This window comes from Dermacentor silvarum, chromosome 1 (genome assembly GCF_013339745.2).
Source record: "Dermacentor silvarum isolate Dsil-2018 chromosome 1, BIME_Dsil_1.4, whole genome shotgun sequence".
In the NCBI taxonomy this organism is placed as follows: Eukaryota; Metazoa; Arthropoda; class Arachnida; order Ixodida; family Ixodidae; genus Dermacentor; species Dermacentor silvarum.
Window position 1 is genome coordinate 4,712,941 of NC_051154.1, and position 7,855 is coordinate 4,720,795.

Below are 7,855 nucleotides of genomic sequence, written 5' to 3' on the forward strand. Positions count from 1 at the left end.
CGTGAATTGGATGCAAAGAATTGAAACAAAAAGGACAAGGGAGGTTTACAAGAATGAGACGAAAGAAATTAGAAGGGAAAATCTGTACGATAACACAAAGGGCAGTGCCTTGCTATTTGAGGCTCAAGTCGGCTGCCTAAGGACCAAAACATACCGGAAGAAATATTCGGAACTAGATGAGACATGTGCATGCTGCAGTAAAGATCCAGAAACCACTCAGCACATCCTGATGGAATGCGACGGCATCCACCCAGCGAGAACCGTAGGTAACGTGCAACTCCCAGAAGCGCTTGGTTTCAAAGTGGAAGGAAACATAAACAGATCAGCCGTAGAGATCAGCCGTAGAGATCAGCAAGAGACGATTGGAGTACTGGTGGAAAAAAAAGCAGGGAAAAGATGGATACGACCTGATCTCTTAAAATCATAGGCAGCGGCACAAGGTAAATTTTTGCAAAAGAAAAATAATAATGAGAGGTATACAAAAATGCTAGATAAAGAACATGTCAACAGATAAAGATGGAGCGATAGCTCACACCTATGTTTTGGAACGGCCCAGCGGTGCCTGCATCGTGGTTTTTCACTAAACTTCCGCAGTATATAAAAGACCAAGCGCGTGAAGCATGGGCATGGAGTGACGGCGGCATAGACGACGTCGTGGTCGCGAACCGGAAGTTGTAGCAGAATACGCCGTTCCCCACAATCCCTTGCGACAACCGAGATTTTGCTATCCACCTATTAGCGGGTTAAATCTGGGGCACAAAATGGCGAAAGACCAGCCGACAGACCACATTTCCGGCAACCCTTGGTTACGTGAAATTAATTACCTTCATTTAATAAACTTTGGCTTCAGCAGCCAGAGACAAATGGCGCTTCTGAGCGCAGTACACGGCAGCGTATTTATATTTGCGCCCACGTACAGCGCTCGACCGCTGACCCCACGCTGCGCCGCTCGCGCGTACCATGTTTCTAGCCGCCGCCGTTGGAAGGAGGAGGCGTTGACGGAGAACACGCTGGGCTGGTGGTGACTAGCCTGCTGTTAGGGGATCGGTGGTATTCCTAAATAAACGCATCACTGTTTTGATGATCCAAATATAATATCCCTATCAGGGAGGGAGCAGTCTACCTGACTGGAGCAGTATTTTTTTTTATTTGGGGTGTTGCTACGCTGCGCTGCGCAACATCCCAACGACCGCCGCTTCGCGTCGGCGCCCGGGGTTCAACCGACCGCGCTGGCAAACAGAGAGGAAAAAAAAGGAAAAGCGTTATATTAAGAAAAAAATGTCACAGTTTCGCCCTAAGGGCGAAGCAATGAATGCGATAGCAACACAGCAATGTCATACGAAGTAAGGTGAGCGGCTTTGGTAGCAATATGAATTGTAGTAAACATGAGCTGATTAAGTAAGCAGGTGTGTTGCGGCGTAAGTAGACCGACATGAAGAGAGACTCGATGACCACGAGAAGGCGCGTGTGAAACGGTGGTGTTGATGAGAAGCGCTTCCCGTGGGCAGCGCGTGCGAAGGGACACACCTGTAGTGCTGCACTGCCGATCCGGGCAACATTGCATGTGTAGCGTGCGTTGGAAAATGTGGCCCGACTATTACTAACTGAATGAACAAGCGTGGTGTGAGCGCGCACAAACAAACATGAATAGATCACACTGAATGACTGCAGACAACGACTGTCAAAACGGTGGCAGCGAGCCCATACGCCGCAGCGGGCGAAGGTACGTGCGGTCTATCGCTTCAACGGAAACTGAGCGGCGAATGCACGGCGCAGAAAGGTCAGAGCCGTGTGGAGATAAGAGGCGAGCGACGAGCGCGGTTGTTGGCAGAGTAGAAGTGCGCTCCCTCCCCCCCCCCCCCCCGCGCGCTCCCTCTGGCGCTGGCTTCCCGCTTCCTTGCTTGCGCGTGGGTGATTGAGTGCGTTCGCTCTCCGTGATAGCGCGCGTCCCCGCACGCTTCCGCTCGGGCATACGGCGCGCGGTGAAGATTTTATCTATAGGGAACCTCATGGCGACGGCGACGGCAGAAATCCGGTTGAAGTGTCCATATAATTGCTATCGCAATAAAAAAAATTCTAGCCAGGGCGAGATTCGAACCCGCGTACGCATAATCCTTAAGCGAGCGCCGTAACCACTCAGCCATACAGCCACTTTTTTTTCTTCTTTTTTTTTCTTTATTACATGGGAGCAGACTCTTAAGCAACACAAGAAACAAGGCGCTACAGGTACATATTCAAAAGTCAGGCAAGCATGTGCACGCGTCCAATAAAGGCATCCAGTCCGGCGCTGTTTCTTGAGCAGCGTACACACTACGAACGTAGGCAGCAGATTTCCGAAAAAACGACCAAGTGCTTCGCGGTGGTTCAGCGTGCCTGTCACACATTCTACTGCGCCAAAGACTATGCAGACCAAGTACCATGAACATGTCATATGGTGGGTCACAGGAATCTTTAAATGGTAAGAAACGAATTGTGTATGGTGTGATGTCTAAATCTTTTTTATGTGTTCTTTGGAGAATGTCCCAGAAGAACACGGCATCCCTACAATCGACAAAACAGTGATCAATCGTTTCAGCATGTGGACACAAGCGGCAGTTTGTAGACCACGGCACGAAACAGCCCCTTTTTTCTAACCAGGTTTTGACAGGAAGGGTTGCCGAATGTAATTTAAAGAAAAAGGTTTTGATCCCTGGAGGAATGATCATTCGACGGACACGCTTGAGTACATCTAAGTAGCAACATTCCAAATAAGGCGCACGATAATGGGGAACAGGAAACAATGTGTCTATCAGTGCAGCAGAAATTTCTTTACGGGATGCAGTGAAAATATAATCCAAGCTAAAGCGAGCTTTAGGAAAGTGAAAGCCTTCAACAACCTCTTTCAAGAAGCCCCAAGGAGCAGGTGGTGCATCACTGACAGATGACGACACAACTATTTCTGGAAGGTAATTCATTAATCGAAGTTGTAACATCTCTCTTAGAAAAGGACTGTTTACATCGCGTAAGAAGAATAACCGGGAGACAAGTTGCCTAACAAAAAGGTGAACTAGGCCAAGACCACCACTCTCAAGAGGAAGAAAAAGGTTATCACGCCGCATGGTTTCAACACGTGAGCTCCATACATAGGTAGCAAACACACGATGGAAAGCTTGCAACCTAAGTCGCGAGCAGTGCAATACCTGCAGGACATACATAAGTCGAGCTGCTAGAAACAGATTGCAAGCTTCAGCTCGGCTAAATATGAACAACTGCCGCCCCTGCCAGTTGTTAAGCTTACGTTGTACTTCTGCAACTTCTGCTGACCAGTGAGGATTACTGTTGCGATATTGAGAGAGGGGCACACCTAAGTACCTAAAGTCTTGCCTCCACTGAATACCTGCGAAGTGAGTTGGCATTGTACACCATTGACCGAACCAAAATCCGGAACTCTTCTCAAAGTTCACAGTTGCACCAGAAGCTGAGCAAAACTGCTGTGTTATGGCAAGGGCAGTCTCCACGCTTTTCTTGTCAGAGCAGAAGAAGGCTATGCATGTCGTCTGCATAGGCAAGTACCCGGACCTCATTGGATAACAATCTGAACCCGTGAAAGGTATGATCCTTCAAAATTCGTGCACAAAGCGGTTCCAAGTACAGAGCGAATAATAAAGGTGACAAGGGACAACCTTGCCTTACTGATGCCCTGAGGTAGATAGCTTCAGATAGACAACCATTAACTATTAGCCTTGCTGTGCCATTAGCATAACACATGGAGATGCCTTTAAAAAGAAGAGATCCAATGTTTATGTGCTCTAAAACACTAAACAAGTGATTACTAAGTAAAGTGATTAACTTTATCAAATGCTTTTGCCAAATCAACCTGAACTATTGCAACCTGACCCGCACTGTCTGTCACACACTCTAGCACAGACCGTGCAATGTGGATATTTGTCTGAATTGATCTTTCTCTAATGCCACATGTTTGATGGTCTCCCACCAATGATGGAATTACTTGTTGAAGGCGACTAGCTAATATCTTAGCAAATATTTTATAATCCACGTTGCAAAGTGATATGGGGCGATATCCGTCAACTTTCTGCAATTTTGTTACATCACTGCTTTTTGGGATAAGTACTGTGTGCCCTTGATAGAGCGTGGCAGGTAGGTATCAAATCCCGTAAGCTTCTTCATACAGTTTAAGCAGAAAGGGCGCCAATATAGAGCAGAAACACTGATAAAATTCGGCGCACTCAAGCCATCAGGCCCAGGAGTTTTGCCTTTAGTTAGCGAAGTAATGGTTGCTTCCACTTCCTTAATACTTATGTCTCTATCAACGTCATCACATTCTTCTTGACTGAGCTGTGGCAGCAACGAAATGAAGTTTTCCGTTACAGCTTCACTCTTAATTACTTTATGAGACTGAAAGATATTCTCGTAATGATCCGTGAACGCTTTCATTATTGTATCCTGGTCATTAACAATCGCTCCGGTATACTCTATCTCGAGAACTTGCTTCGACAGAGAATGCCGACGCTCATCACCAAGCGAACGACTACAAGGCTGTTGCTCCAAATACCGACGAGTACGCGCTCGAACTAGTGCACATCTGTATCTCTCAGTGTCCATTGTCTGAATTTGTGCCTTAACGTTGCAAATGTCCTCAATGTACTTGCCAGGATGCAGGCATTCAAGTTCTTGTAGCTTATCTAGCAACTTGCACAACTCTTTATATTTTCCTTTTTTCTCAAAAGACAATATGGAAGCTTCTTCAATGGCTGTCATTTTAACTTCTTGCTTGAATATCTCCCATTGCGCAAAGACAGATAAAGAACTACGACTTGAAACGTCAGTAAGAATTTCCGGGACGCGCTTGAGAAAAGGCTTATGTAAGAGTAACTGATTGTTAATTTTCTATAAATCCCAGTTCATTCGCGAACTTTGAGACTGCCGGTTGCCAAAACAAACCAACACCAAACAATGATCACTGAAGAACACAGGGTGCGCACTGTAGCCGTATAGTCTAGGGAGGATAGGTAAAGATACATAAATCCGATCAAGCCTTGCATGAGATGTACCTAGAAAATGTGTGTAGCGAAAAGGGACCTTTTCATGATCCCCTACATCAACAAGCTGGTAGTCACATGCCATGGCATTCAAAACGTCAGCGCTGGTATCATGGCGTTGCCTTGTAGTCGACCGATCCTGACCACTACACACACAATTAAAGTCACCTAAGACAACTAATACACGGTCATTGCGTAAGTGCTGGGTCAATGAGAGAAAGTAGTCCTCCCGGTCGCGTGCCTTACTTGGCGCATACACGCAAAGAAACCTCCAAACATGACTATCTATGTTGACATCACACCATACAAGGCGCCCTTCCATATCAGTGCACAGTCCCAGCGCGTTGCATTGCCGCGTTTTCCTCACAAATAGCATACATCCTCCAGAGACACCAATCGCGTGCACGGCTGACACATACTTCATACTCCGAAAGAAATGGAGCTATAGCAGCCGCTGTATCGTCATCGGATTCAATTTTTGTTTCCTGAATTGCAATAACATCTAACGCTCGGCTACGCAACAAGTGTAATAACTGACCCTACCGTCGCTTACTACGTAAGCCACGGACATTCAGTGTTCCAAACGTTAAGGGAAGGGCGCCCGCCATGATTCCACTACTGAGGCGCAGCGCCAACACGTAGCGCTGCTACCTTTGTTCTGCCTGTCCCACCCCTTTGAGGAGTCGCAGCTGCAGCAACTTCTTGAACTGCAGCGGCATCTTCACTCACAGGGGCTCCATGAAGGGGTTTCTTCGCCTTAGCCGCGGCGACCTTCGGCTCTTTCCCACCAAATCATCTGCCGGCGCTGGACGCTTCTTGGATGTCTCAGTCATTTCAGTATCCTCGGCAGGATGAAGCTGGTCCCGAAATGGTGGTGATTCGGCCCACGTTGCACATGGGTCCTTTTCACGGTTAGTCACTGTATGTTCTTCAGTAACCTTCGCTGTAGCTGTGTCCGCAGCTGTCGATATTTGCACTTCCTCAGCCCGGTGGTCTTCAGCAGGCGCTTCGCCAGAGGCATCTACGACCTCACTTACATCCATGAGGTGGTTAACATGGTGTCATTGTCCACCGGTTTACTGCCACGAAGCTTGTCAGCATACGTGCCAACGCATGCATCTGCGTTATGACCATAACGGTGGCACTTCGCGCGGCGTGGTGTTTTGCACTGTCTTCTTATGTGCCCTACTCTGTTGCATCGAAGGCACAAGGGAGGTTGTCCGGGAATCAAAAGTAAGCATTGATGTCCGAAGATCGTCAGAAGATGAGGGAGGGAACTGGTAGACAGGCCTTCTTTGAGCGTGAATTCTACATCACGATTCGTCATCTGCCAACTCTCCATGCCCTCGCAACGCCACATTTCTCTGGTTATGGATTGCACCATGCCATATGGTTCCAATGCTTCAACAATACGCTTCTGTTCTAGGTGAGGATCGAGGAAGCCACAGAAGCTTCATTTTGATGTTCCGGCTTTCTGGGTCGATGACAAGGCACTTCAGTCCTTTGACTAGTAGCTCACCTTTATCGACGAGTTTCTGCTTGGAAAGGCTGTTGGCACAGGTCACGAGCCACAGATGGCTCATCTGATACTGGCCTGCTCCGAGAATGTCCTTGGTATCGAGCACCGAGAGCAGGGCGTCACGAAAATCCGGGGCGCGGTACGGCCGACCAGCGAGGTCCGCGTGTAGGAACACTGAGTTGAGAACGGTGTTTCCCGATGGCAAACGAGGAAGAATGATCTTGTAATTACCGGTAACGGTAGACGTTGCAAGAGATCCTCGGCCTAGGGCCGATGCGCTGTTTCCAGCAGAGCACATTTTAAACACGGCCGTTCGAAGCGGCTTCTTCTTCCTCTCAGCCATACAGCCACGCTTCCAGGGTTTGCATTCATGCGAACCATATCATTACGTTTGAGCGTCCTCGGCAAAGGCAACCACCTAGAAACGCAGTACGCGCGAGAGGCGCAGCGTGGCGCCAGCGGTCGAGCGCTGTACGTGGGCGCAAATAGAAATACGCTACACGGCACGTCTATGTTTTAGTTAAGCAGACTATTAAGGACAGTCTTTATTACAGCACACTTCGAAAAGCACCCTTTATATATTATGTACAACTGGAAGGCAACGACAATGCTTAATGCAGTTCACATTCTTGGCGTGAGATAATCCTACAACGAGCACGCCATCGTGCCTTATAATTTGTTGCTTCATATGTGTCGCTCGACTAGCAATAGAAGAGCAAGTTTGATGTGTTAAAATAAAAGGAAAAGGCAACTAGTATATTAAATATGTGTGCAGGTTTCTTTTGCGCACTGGCACAAAACTAAATTAAAGAAATTTAATAGATCGCGTGCCAACATGAGTACATCAGAGCGTGACAAAAAAAAAGGCAGAAAGACTGGGGACCAATATTGCTAGCCACCAAATTTGGCGGTAAATAGCGGTCAAAATGTTGGTGTTGTCACCACCCTAAAAGAGCGCTTGAATGTAGGCTCCCTACGAGTGCCTGCGTTGCTGCAGGTCCGCGAGTGCCTCGTCCGCGTCCTAAGCAGCCGATCGCTCGCCCGTGCTCCGGCCATTGCAAATGGTGCAGCTTTGTACGGCATCATTGATAGTGATGTACTCTATCCAGACAGGGACATGCAAGGAACGCCGAAGTGCACACTTAAGGCCCGCCCACGTTACCGGCACGGCAACTCACCGCACGCCGTTTACCGTTCGCGGGCCGCTGTTCGACGGCGGTTTCGTTCGCGAGTGGCGAGATTTCCTTGCCGTAGACAGGATGGGACCGGGACCCATTTATGCGGCAGCCGTACAGCG

The 7,855-nt window shown here is 48.1% G+C and overlaps 1 pseudogene; it reads right to left on the reverse strand.

The window, feature by feature from the left end:
- Positions 1 to 5,764: 5,764 nt before the first annotated feature.
- On the reverse strand, positions 5,765 to 6,887 carry LOC119455724 (uncharacterized; annotated as a pseudogene).
- Positions 6,888 to 7,855: the final 968 nt, after the last annotated feature.